The sequence below is a fragment of the Dendrobates tinctorius genome, unplaced genomic scaffold, assembly GCF_039654945.1.
Source record: "Dendrobates tinctorius isolate UK_male_01 unplaced genomic scaffold, ASM3965494v1 ptg000250l, whole genome shotgun sequence".
In the NCBI taxonomy this organism is placed as follows: Eukaryota; Metazoa; Chordata; class Amphibia; order Anura; family Dendrobatidae; genus Dendrobates; species Dendrobates tinctorius.
Window position 1 is genome coordinate 10,264,213 of NW_027361917.1, and position 12,515 is coordinate 10,276,727.

At 51.2% G+C, this 12,515-nt stretch overlaps 1 protein-coding gene across 1 annotated transcript in view; it reads left to right on the forward strand.

Moving 5' to 3' along the window:
- CST7 (cystatin F) overlaps nt 1-12,515 on the forward strand; it is a 148,805-nt gene that overhangs the window by 133,269 nt on the left and 3,021 nt on the right. The window lies entirely within an intron of this gene.

Here is a 12,515-nt window from a genome sequence, read left to right on the forward strand (position 1 = left end):
GAAAACTAAATCTCCGAGCACGCTAAAATACTCGGCGATCACCCGAGCAGCGAGTATACTCACTCATCACTAGTGGTAAGTCTTGTGGCTGCTCCCGGTGTTTGGCATTGGCGGTAAGTCTTATGGCTGCTACCGGTGTTTGGCATTGGCGGTAAGTGTTATGGCTGCTCCCGGTGTTTGGCATTGGCGGTGAGTCTTGTGTCTGGCATTGGTGGTAAGGCCTGATTCACACTTCCGTTTTTGACCATCAGTCAAAATCCGCCGGTTTTTGAAAAAATCTGCCAATTTTTTTGGCGGATCCGTTTTTTTCCCCATTGACTTGCATTACCGGCGGATCTTGACGGATGGCCATCCGTTGGATCTGTTTCTTTGCGGATCTGCCAAATTTTTTGCGTCCGCCGACATGCCTGGACGGACCCTGCAACGTTTTTTTTGCTGCAGGATCTGCATTTTCCAGTGCGCAGGCCCAGAGAAAGGAAGTCAGCCGGGAATTTAACCCTGAAATCCTTTCTGGCGGACGAAAAAATTCTCTCCCCCCCCCCCCCCCCCCCCCGGGCAGCGGTTCCTTTAAAATTCTTCATTTGGCGGATCCGTCAAAAAAAACGGATCCTGTGGCATCCGTTCACATCAGTTAAGAACGGATCCGCTTTCCACCTTTTTCGCGGATTTTGACTGAGTAGTGTTGAGCATTCCGATACCGCAAGTATCAGGTATCGGCCGATATTCACTGTATCGGAATTCCGATACTTAGTTCCGATACTTTTTTCATATCGAATACCAGAATCGGAAGTTCCCATAATGCTAGGAGCCCACTCGATTTGATTCAGCCAATGGGAATCCTCAGAAGTGTGGGCACATCCTGATAGGCATGTAGGCATGTTAACTATTGGCATGGCTGTGACTGGCTGCTGAAATGATGTCATGATGCACTATAAAAGCCGCTGCCGCCATTTCTGGTCACTCGGCTGTGAATTCAGTTAGGGACAGGCTGCTGTTGAAGACTGTGAGGGACAGTTAGAAATAGCGATTCTACAAAACATATTGTGCTTTAACCAGGCTACATAAACCACCACTATAGCTTTCTTTTGCCAAGCAAGGGCTGTGTGAGTGCAGCTCATGCTGTGTAGTGGGTCCTTCAGCCACGTCTGGTTGTAGGCCGCCCAGCGTGCCTCACTGCTGCCTCATACATATTTTTCTTTTCTAGCTGCTTATTTTTCATAAATTCTATCTAGTGTGCTTCCATCCGTATCCATATACGTTGGTTTCAAACACTAGTAGTAGACAGCGGAGCCTTTCTGCAGCCTTTCAGTGCTAGTGCCCACTTCTCTGCACTGTTCACGGCTGTCTGAGAGGTCTCTGACTGTGTGTGAGTGCAGCTCACGCTGAGTAGTGTGTCCTGCAGCTACGTCTGGTTGTAGGCCGCTCAGCGTGCGTCACTGCCTCACACATATTTTTCTTTTATAGCAGCTCATTTTTTATTAGTGTGCATTCATCCGTATCCATATGCGGTGGTTGCAAACACTATAGGTAGACAGCGGAGCCTTTCTGCAGCCTTTCAGTGCTAGTGCCCACTTCTCTGCACTGTTCACGGCTGTCTGAGAGGTCTCTGACTGTGTGTGAGTGCAGCTCACGCTGAGTAGTGTGTCCTGCAGCTACGTCTGGTTGTAGACTGCTCAGCGTGCGTCACTGCCTCACACATTTTTCTTTTATTGCAGCTCCTTTTTTTTTCTCCTATTAGTGTGCATCCATCCGTATCCATCTACATTGGTTGGTTGCAAACACTATATAGGAGTAGATAGAGGAGCCTTTTTTTCTGGCTTGTGCCCTTCAGCTGCAGCCAGATTAGTATTACCCAATTTTTTTGGAGCCTCATCTTTTGCATTGTAGGTTACCTGCCTGCATTGTAATAGCTCCAAAAAGTTTGTGATACTATCACAATCAAATCTTTGGTCACATCCTTTTAGTTTGTTTTAAAAAACAAACAAAATAAAGTTCAACAAACACTACATTTGACAGTTGTGTAGGCCACATTAGCTCCTATTAAAGTGTAGTCCACACACACACTTCATAAAATTAGTGTTTCTTATACCTGTTACCAGCTGTTCAGGAATAAGCACACTAAGCCCCCCTTTGTACTTTTCTGCCTATCTTTATCAGTCTTCTGCCTATCTTTATCAGACTAGCAAGATGAAGAAGGCAGGGAGTAAGGCACGTGGGCGTGAAGTTTCAGCAGGGAGAGGACGTGGGGATTCTGCAGGGAGAGGACGTGGGGATTCTGTGCCTGCTGCTGGCACCAGTGAGTCAGCATCCCCCAGTTTCACCAGGCAACAGTCCTTTATGCGCAGCTTTGTAGGACCTCGCCGTACCCCACTGCTGCGGGAGGAACAAATTGAAGCCGTTGTCGGATGGATGGCAGCTAACGCATCGACTTCAATGACTTCCACGTCCTCTCGGCCAGAGCACCGAAGAGCAACCATCTGTCTCTTCACCACCTGCCAAAGTGCCTAGGCAGTCAGAGAGCCCTGGACAGGAGCCATCACAGTCTCTACTTCTGTTCTCTGAATCTGTTGGCTTGGAAAGAGGGGGCCAGCCAAGTAGCATTCAAGAATCTGAAGAAGAGGGAGTATGCAGTGATGCGCAACTTCTTTGTCCCTCGGAATCTGAAGAGGCAGGTGGGCCAGTGCCTATGGTCAGCACACCTCAGTACGCATCAGATGATGACGAGACTCAGTTACCACTTTCTGGTGCGTACGATGCTGGCGAGACACCCCAGGAGAAGGTGTTTGAAGAGGGGAGTGTAGATGATGAGGTCCTTGACCCATCATGGCGTGAGGAACAGGAAGGTGGTGGGAGCACCTCTGAGGAATAGATTCCCCGAACGGCCAAAACAGGAGGGAGGGGGCAGACTTAGTTGCCTGTAGCCTCCACTTCGGCACCCGGTAGGAGCATTCCTCTTTCAAAAGGCAAAATGGGCGCTCCAAAGACTTGCAGTGCGTGGTCCTTTTTTGACACAGTTGCAGATGACATTTGCTTTGTCAAATGCAAGTTGTGTCATCAGAAAGTCAAAAGAGGGGAAAAATGTCAGCAACCTCAATACCACAAATATGTGGAAACATGTGCGGACCAAGCACGAGGTGGAGTTACACAGACACACTGAAGACGGAGGCCAACGTACAGCACCACCTACCACTTCAGCTCGTGTTGGGGCCTCTTCCTCCAGCTCACACACAGCTGGTTCGGCTTCCTCACAGGATCACCAAGGGAGAACCTCTGGTAATGTTGTCCGGAGACCCAGTGAACTTCCACCCACAGCACCACGTTCCCAGTCCTCTTCACACTCCAAGGCCACTCTACAGCCATTGGTAGCACAGGCATGGGATAAAAGGCAGCCATACTCGGCAAACCATCCTCGAGCGCAGGCTCTGAATGCTGGCATTGCCAAGCTACTGGCACTTGAAATGATCTCATTCAGGCTGGTGGAGACTGACACCTTCCGGGACTTGATGGCATTGGCAGTCCCACAATACATCGTGCCGAGCCGCTTTTATTTCAGCAGGCGAGCCGTCCCTGCCCTGCAAAAACATGTGGAGGGAAAAATACAACATGAGCTACTAAATGCCGTCAGTAGCAAGGTCCACCTGACCACCGATGCGTGGACCAGTAACCAAGGACAGGGACGATACCTTTCCCTCACTGCCCATTGGGTCAATGTTGTGGAGCCAGGTACAGATATGGAGAGTGGCGCTGTACGTGTTCTGCCAACTCCACGGATTGCAGGAATCCAGTCTGTACACATTGACTCCTCCTCCTACTCAAGTTCCTCAGAAACAGCGCAGCAGGAGCCTGTTACGACCGATATGAGCACAGCCGTGGCCAAACGTCAACAGGCTGTACTCAAATTAATTTCTTTGGGGAATAGAAGTCACACAGCACAGGAGCTCTGGAATGCCATCAAGCAGGAGAGCAACGTGTGGTTTCTGCCAGCGAATCTCCAGCCGGGCTTGGTAGTGTGTAACAATGGCCAAAATCTGGTGGCAGCTCTTGACCTAGGCAACCTCACTCACATCCCATGTCTGGCACATGTGCTGAACTTGGTCATGCAGAGCTTTCTGAGGGACTATCCGGATCTTGATGCACTGCTGCACAAGGTCCGCATAGAATGCGCTAACTTGCGGCGTTCCAGCATGGCAAGATCGCGCCTTGCTGCTCTGCAGCGCCGATTACGCCTTCCGGAACATCGCATCATATGTGACCTACCGACCAGGTGGAATTCAATGTTACATATGTTGGAGCGGTTGTATGAGCAGCAGGCAGCAGTCATGGAGTACCAGCTGCATCAGGCGTAAACAAGTCGCACTGTGCGCCGGTCACACTTCAGCACCACTGAGTGGGCCTCGTTTTGCGTGCCTTCGATGATTCCACGCGGATGGCGAGTGCAGATGATGCACTAGTCAGCATGACTGTCCCCCCTATCTGCCTGCTACAAAAAACACTGCAAACACTAAGGGAGGAGGTTTTGGAAGAGGTGGAGGATGAGGAGTCCCAAATGCCATCTGCTTCTGGACAGTCTGCGCTACGTGGTTCCTCACAAAGGCCTAGGCAGGGGACACTTTGTGAGGAGGATGAGGAGGAGTCGATGGAGGAGGAAGATATCTCTCCAGAGGAGGGAGGTACACAATCCTCTAGTCAGTATGTACAGCGAGGGTGGGGTGATGCAGAGCAGGCAGAGATGACGCATCAAGCAGGGGACACCGTTTCTTTGGCAGTTGGGAGTCTGCAGCACATGGTTGATTTCATGCTGCAGTGCCTGAGAAACGACCGCCGCATCGACCACATTCTCAACATGACTGATTATTGGGTGTACACCCTCCTAGATCCTCGCTACCAGGACAACTTACAAAGCCTCATACCACCGTTGACCCGGGAGCGTAAACTGCGGGAGTACCAAGACACACTGGTGCAGTCCATCATGTTTTCCATTCCACCCGACAGCAGTGGTGCTAGTGCTTTACAAAGCAGCTCTGTGCGTCGAGGCAGTGGTGGAAACTCGGCACAAAGAGGGAGCAGAGGCAGCGCCTCAGCACAAGGCAAGACCACTATGGCCCAAATGTGGCAAAGTTTTGTGTGTCCACCACAATTGTCTACACCATCACAGATGGCTCCAGTCAGCAGGAGGCAACGTTTCCGTTAGATGGTGACAGACTACATGTCTTGCCCTGTCCGTGTACTCCCAGATGGCTCTTCCCCCTTCAAGTTTTGGGACTCTAAGCTGGATACATGGCCAGAGCTTAGCCAGTATGCATTGGAGGTGCTGGCTTGCCCTGCTGCCAGTGTATTATCGGAACGCGTCTTTAGTGCCGCAGGTGGTGTACTAACAGACCGTCGCACGCGACTATCTTCCGATAACGTTCGGCTTACTTTTCTGAAAATGAACAAGGCCTGGATCTCGCCAGAATTTGCCAGTCCTCTTCCCGAATAAATAATTGGTTGGCAACAGTATCCAGGTCTCCTGTTGTGTTCATGTTTCTACCACCTGAGCTATAATCCCTGGGCTTCAACACAGCAAGTTGTCGCTCAGAAGTGTCGTCTGCACAGAGAAAAACACTAGCTCCTGTGTTAGCGGGGTTCAGTAACGCAAGCTGCTCCCCTGCTGTCTAGACGGCAATGTCTCCTGCTCCATCCACATTCAAACTACCGTATTTTTCGCTTTATAAGACGCTCCGGATTATAAGACGCACCACAATTTTTGAGGAGAAAAATAAGAAAAAAATATTTTTTAATAAAATGGTGGTGCCTCTTATAATCCTTGCATCTTATTGCTTACCGGGGTTGGTGGCTGCGGTGTAGAGGGGTCCCAGGCTCGCTGCTGGAGGAGGCAGGCGTGGAGTGATGCTGCAGGCCGCATTCAGGGATGAGGGGGGGCTCCGATGTGTGCTGTTGCTGCTGCAGAGTCTTGTGCTGGTGTCAGGTTTCTCCACTTGTCCGGCGGTTGGAGGCCGGTGCTGCGGGTGCTCCGGTGCGGCGTTGTGTGCCCATCGATGCCCGGGGCTCTGCCGACATTGTTTGACAGACCAGAGCCCCAGCATTTCCTTGGTTCCCTGTATATGTGCGCTGAAGTGCTGGTAAAAAAAAAATGGCCGCCGGCGCATGCGCAGATGGGATCTCGGGACCAGTTCTCGAGAGATGAGATCTGAAATCTCATCTCTCGAGAGCTGGGTCCCGAGATCCCATCTGCGCACGCGCGGCGGCCATTTTTTTGCAGGCACCACCGCGCGCACACAGGGAACCCAGGGAAAATGGCCGCCGGCGCGTGCGCAGATGGGATCTCGGGACCCACCTCTCGAGAGATGAGATTTCAAATCTCATCTCTCGAGAACTGGGTCCCGAGATCCCATCTGCGCACGCGCCGGCGGCCATCTTTTTACCGGCACACAGGGAACTGAGGAAATGCCGGGGCTCTGGCCTGTCGCACAATGTTGGCAGAGCCCCGGGCATCGACGGGCACACAACGCGGCACCGGACACACCCGCAGCAGCGGCCAGCAACCGCCGGACGCCCCGATCACAGCTTAAGTAAGGCATGTCCGCTTTGTAAGACGCACCCCTGTTTTCCCCCCAAATTTTGGGGAAAAAAAGTGCGTCTTACAAAGCGGAAAATACGGTACTACTGATTTTTAACTGTGCTCCACTTAGGCCTGTGGCTCCACTGTCTCTAGTTTTTCCCCTGGCCTCCAACCCCGCCAGTTGCTGCTCTGAAGTGGCATCTGCACAATCCACACTTGTTCCTGTGTTACTGTGGCTCAGTCACGTCAGTTGATCCCCTGATGTGTGTCCGGCAATGTCTCCTGCTCTGTCCACATTCCCATTACTAGTAGTGTGAATGAGGACAGAGCAGGAGACCTTGCCGGACACACATCAGGGGATCAACTCACGTGACAGAGCCCCAGTTACAAAGGAACAAGTGTGGATTGTGCAGACGCCACTTCAGAGCTGTAACTGGCGGGGTTGGAGGCCAGGGGAAATACTAGAGACAGTGGAGCCAGAGGCCATAGTGGAGCACTTTTACAATCAGTAGTAGTCTACAACCTATATAAAACCTGCTGCAAGTTCGTCTCCGCCTGCTGCATGATTGATCATGGGCTCCAACAACGCCAGTTGGTGTTCAGAAGTGCCGTCTTCACAGAGAAAAACACACTAGCTCCTGTGTTAGTGGGGTTCAGTAATGTCTGCTGTTCCCCTGCTGTGTTGACGGCAATGTGTCCTGCTGCCTCCACATGCCAAAAACATCAGGCCTCAGCCTGCTCCATGCTTCATCCTCGGCTCCAACAACACCAGTTGGTGTTCAGAAGTGCCGTCTTCACAGAGAAAAACACTCTAGCTCCTGTGTTAGTGGGGTTCAGTAATGTCTGCTGTTCCCCTGCTGTGTAGACGGCAATGTGTCCTGCTGCCTCCACATGCCAAAAACATCAGGCCTCAGCCTTCTCCATGCTTCATCCTGTGCTCCAACAACGCCAGTTGGTGTTCAGAAGTGCCATCTTCACAAAGAAAAACACACAAGCTCCTGTGTTAGTGGGGTTCAGTGATGTCAGCTGTTCCCCTGCTGTGTGGACTTCAATGTCTCCTACTGCCTCCACATGCCAAAAACATCAGGCCTCAGCCTGCTCCATGCTTCATCCTGGGCTCCAACAACGCCAGTTGGTGTTCAGAAGTGCCATCTTCACAGAGAAAAACACACAAGCTCCTGTGTTAGTGGGGTTCAGTAATGTCAGCTGTTCCCCCTGCTGTGTGGACGGCAATGTCTCCTGCTGCCTCCACATGCCAAAAACATCAGGTCTCAGCCCACTCAATGCTTCATCCTGGGCTCCAACAACGCCAGTTGGTGTTTAGAAGTGCTGTCTTCCCAGAGAAAAACACAAGCTCCTGTGTTAGTGGGGTTCAGTAACGCCAGCTGCTCCCCTGCTGTGTGGACGGCAAATTCTCCTGCTCCATCCACATTCAAACTACTACTGATTTTTAACTGTGCTCCACTTAGGCCTGTGGCTCCACTGTCTCCACTAGTCTACAACCTATATAAAACCAGCTGCAAGTTCGCCTCCGCCTGCTGCATGATTGATCCTGGTCTCCAACAGCGCCAGTTGGTGTTCAGAAGTGCCATCTTCACAGAGAAAAACACACAAACTCCTGTGTTAGTGGGGTTCAGTAATGTCTGCTGTTCCCCTGCTGTCTAGACGGCAATGTCTCCTGCTGCCTCCCAAATCACACGACATCTTATTTTCTACTTGCTCCAAGTTGGCCTCAGCCAGATCAGTGATTGATCCTGGGCTTCAACACAGCCAGTTGTTGCTTGGAAGTGCCATCCGCACAGATAGAAACACTCGCTCTGGTGTCAGTGGGGTTCAGTAACGCCAACTGCTCCCCTGCTGTGTGGATGGCAAAGTGTACTGCTGCCTCCCAAATCACACGACATCTTATTTTCTACTTGCGCCAAGTTGGCCTCAGCCAGCTCGGTGATTGATCCTGGGATTCAGCACAGCCAGTTGTTGCTTGGAAGTGCCATCCGCACAGATAGAAACACTCGCTCTGGTGTCAGTGGGGTTCAGTAACACCAGCTGCTCCCCTGCTGTGTGGATGGCAAAGTGTACTGCTGCCTCCCAAATCACACGACATCTTATTTTCTACGTGCTCCAAGTTGGCCTCAGCCAGCTCGGTGATTGATCCTGGGCTTCAACACAGCTATTTGTTGCTTGGAAGTGCCATCCGCACAGATAGAAACACTCGCTCCGGTGTCAGTGGGGTTCAGTAACGCCAGCTGCTCCCCTGCTGTGTGGATGGCAAAGTCTTCCGTCTGCCTACACAGTCACACTACTACTGATTTTTAACCATGCTCCACTTAGCTCTCTGGCTCCACTGTTTCTAGTATTTCCCCTGGCCTCCAACCCCGCCAGCTGCTGCTCTGAAGTGGCGTCTGCACAATCCACACTTGTTCCTGGGTTACAGGGGCTCTGTCACGTCAGTGGATCCCCTGATGTGTGTCTGGCAAGGTCTCCTGTCTGTCCACATTCCCATTACTAGTAGTGGGAATGTGGACAGAGCAGGAGACCTTGCCGGACACACATCAGGGGATCCACTGACGTGACAGATCCCCTGTAACCCAGGAACAAGTGTGGATTGTGCAGACGCCACTTCAGAGCAGCAGCTGGCGGGGTTGGAGGCCAGGGGAAATACTAGAGACAGTAGAGCCAGAGGCCAAAGTGGAGCACGGTTACAATCAGTAGTAGTGTACAACCGATCTAAAACTTGCTCCAAGTAGGCCTCAGCCTGCTCCGTGATTGATCCTGGGCTCCTACATGGCCAGTTGCTGCTCAGAAGTGTCTTTGGCACGGGTACCCCCTCCTGCCCAGCATGATTACAGCGTGCCTGCTTTTTCCGGGTAGTGTCAACGTCACTTTTCCACCAATACGTTGTCCTGTCGTGTTGCCGTCGGGTTAACCGAGCCTATGGTGCCCGCAGTTTAGGTGCTTCCTATGTGGGCTGCGGGTTCTGGTACTAAAGGCTGGTTCCGTAGTGCCAATAGGACAAGCACCCCCTGTAGGACTGTGGATTTCGGTAACTGCGGCGGGCTCTCGGCCTTGCAACTTTGTCTTTTTCATGGGTACCTTCTGCTACCCATCCGGGCTCCAGCACCGTCAGCTGTTTCTCGGCAGTGCCTTTGGCCTAGGTGCCTCCTTCTTGGTATCCGAGTTCCAGCACCGTCTGCTGGTCCTTGGTAGTGCTTTGTAGCACAGGTACCTCCTGCTTAGTAACCATGTTCCAGCACCGTCAGCTGGTTCACGGTTGTGCCATTGGCTCTTGTTCCTTCTGCTGCCCCTCCAGGTTCCAGCACCATCAGCTGGTCCTCGCTAGTTTCTTTTGCTCTTGCAGCTTCTGCTACCCATCCGGGTTCCAGCACCGTCAGCTGGTTCTCGGCAGTGCCTTTGGCCTAGGTGCCTCCTTCTTGGTATCCGAGTTCCAGCAACGTCTGCTGGTCCTTGGTAGTGCTTTGTAGCACAGGTACCTCCTGCTTAGTAACCGTGTTCCAGCACCGTCAGCTGGTCCACGGTTGTGCCATTGGCTGTTGTTCCTTCTGCTGCCACTCTGGGTTCCAGCACCGTCAGCTGGTTCTCGGAAGTGTCTTTGGCACGGGCACTTCCTCCTGCCCAGCCTGGTTCCAGCACGCCTGCTGTTTCCGGGTAGTGTCAACGTCACTTTGCCACCAATACGTTGTCCTGTCGTGTTGCCGTCGGGTTAGCCGAGTCTATGGTGCCTGCAGTTTCGGTCCTTCCTATGTGGGCTGCGGGTTCTGGTAATAAAGGCTGGTTCCGTAGTGCCAATAGGACAAGCACCCCCTGTTGGACTGTGGGTTTCGGTAACTGCGTCCTGCTCGCGGCCTTGCAACTTTGTTGATTATGGGTACCTTGTGCTACCCATCCGGGTTCCATCACCGTCAGCTGGTTCTCGGCAGAGTCCTTGGCCTAGGTGCCTCCTTCTCGGTATCCGAGTTCCAGCAACGTCTGCTGGTCCTTGGTAGTGCTTTGTAGCACAGGTATCTCCTGCTTAGTAACCGTTTTCCAGCACCGTCAGCTGGTCCACGGTTGTGCCATTGGCTCTTGTTCCTTCTGCTTCCCCTCCGGGTTCCAGCACCATCAGCTGGTCCTCGCTAGTTTCATTTGCTCTTGCAGCTTCTGCTACCCATCCGGGTTCCAGCACCGTCAGCTGGTTCTCGGCAGAGCCTTTGGCCTAGGTGCCTCCTTCTCGGTATCCAAGTTCCAGCAACGTCTGCTGGTCCTTGGTAGTGCTTTGTAGCACAGGTACCTCCTGCTTAGTAACCGTTTTCCAGCACCGTCAGCTGGTCCACGGTTGTGCCATTGGCTCTTGTTCCTTCTGCTGCCCCTCCGGGTTCCAGCAACGTCAGCTGGTCCTCGCTAGTTCCATTTGCTATTGTTCCTTCTGCTACCCATCCGGGTTCCAGTACCGTCAGCTGGTTCTTGGCAGTTCCTCAGTCTTCTTGTACCTTCTGCTACTTTTCCAAGTTCAAGTTTGTGGAATAGTTTTTTGATTCTCACTCTGGATCTCCCTGACGATGACCCTGAAGACGACAACCTTGAAGACCACACCGAAGAAGACCAAAAAGATGACCCTCAAGAAGATGACCAAGAGGACAAAGAACATGAAGCCAACCACCAAGATGCAGAACAACAAGAGGCAGAAGACCAAGAAGCAGAAAAACCAATAGTAGAAGAATATTAAGCATAAGACTAAAAATAAGAGCAAATGATATTATCTAAATTATAAGCAGAAGAAGACTAAGCAGTGTATGGGGGTGAGTCCGTTCCTCCTCGTGGTGCCCCTGGAAAATGCCTGCTGCTGCAGGCCAAACTGAACGCGGACAAATCCTGCTGTAAATCTTTTGTGACAGGCAGAACGGAAGGTGTAATCTTCAAACTTTTATAGATAATAACTACAGGAATGCCTGTCACAAATAAGTATATGATGAAGAAGAAGAATAGGAAGAAGATGAAGAAGTAGAATATGAAGAAGAATAATAGTTGAATAAGAAGAATATGAAGAATGTAAAAAAAAAAAATTATAGGAAGAAGGTGAAGAAGAAGAAGAAGATGAATACGGTGAAGAAGAAGTTGATGAAAAAGATGCTGCTGCTGAGGATGATGAAGGAGAAAGTGTGGGAGAAGTAAAAAAGAAGGCGAAGAGCATGGAAGTAGTGAAACATACATATGTGACAAAATATAAAAGAGGTTAACATAGTCAATATCTTTGTAACTCCAAGCGTCTTTAAAATTAAAAAATTATTACTGCTATTCCATTTGATTGGGCTAAAGCTCTATGGCTTTAATGTCTCCTACACCTCCCACAATACATTCTACATTATTCTTTGTTGTTTTTCTTCATGTAGAATTAACCTGCAAGGAAAGAAAGGGGTTTTTTCAATTCCGATATTTCTGTTCCATTGACTTGAATGGGACTTCCGGGATCGGAATCGGCGATACCCGATATTTTTTTTAGATCGGCCGATCCAATCCGATCCGATATTTTTCAATATTGGGTGGTATCGCTCAACACTAGTGGTAAGTCTTGTGTCTGCTCTCAGTGTCTGGCATTGGCGGGGAGGCTTGTGGCTGCTCCCAGTGTCTGGCATTGGCGGTGAGTCTTGTGGCTGCTCCCGGTGTCTGCCATTGGTGGTAAGTCTTGTGGCTGCTCCCGGTGTCTGGCATTGGCGGTGAGTCTTGTGGCTGCTCCCGGTGTCTGGCATTGGTGGTAAGTTTTGTGGCTGCTCCCGGTGTCTGGCATTTGTGGTAAGTCTTATGACTGCTCCCGGTGTCTGTCATTGGTGGTAAGTCTTGTGGCTGCTCTCAGTGTCTGGCATTGGCGGGGAGGCTTGTGGCTGCTCCCGGTGTCTGGCATTGGTGGTAAGTCTTATGGCTGCTCCCAGTGTCTGGCATTGGTGGGAAGGCTTGCGAC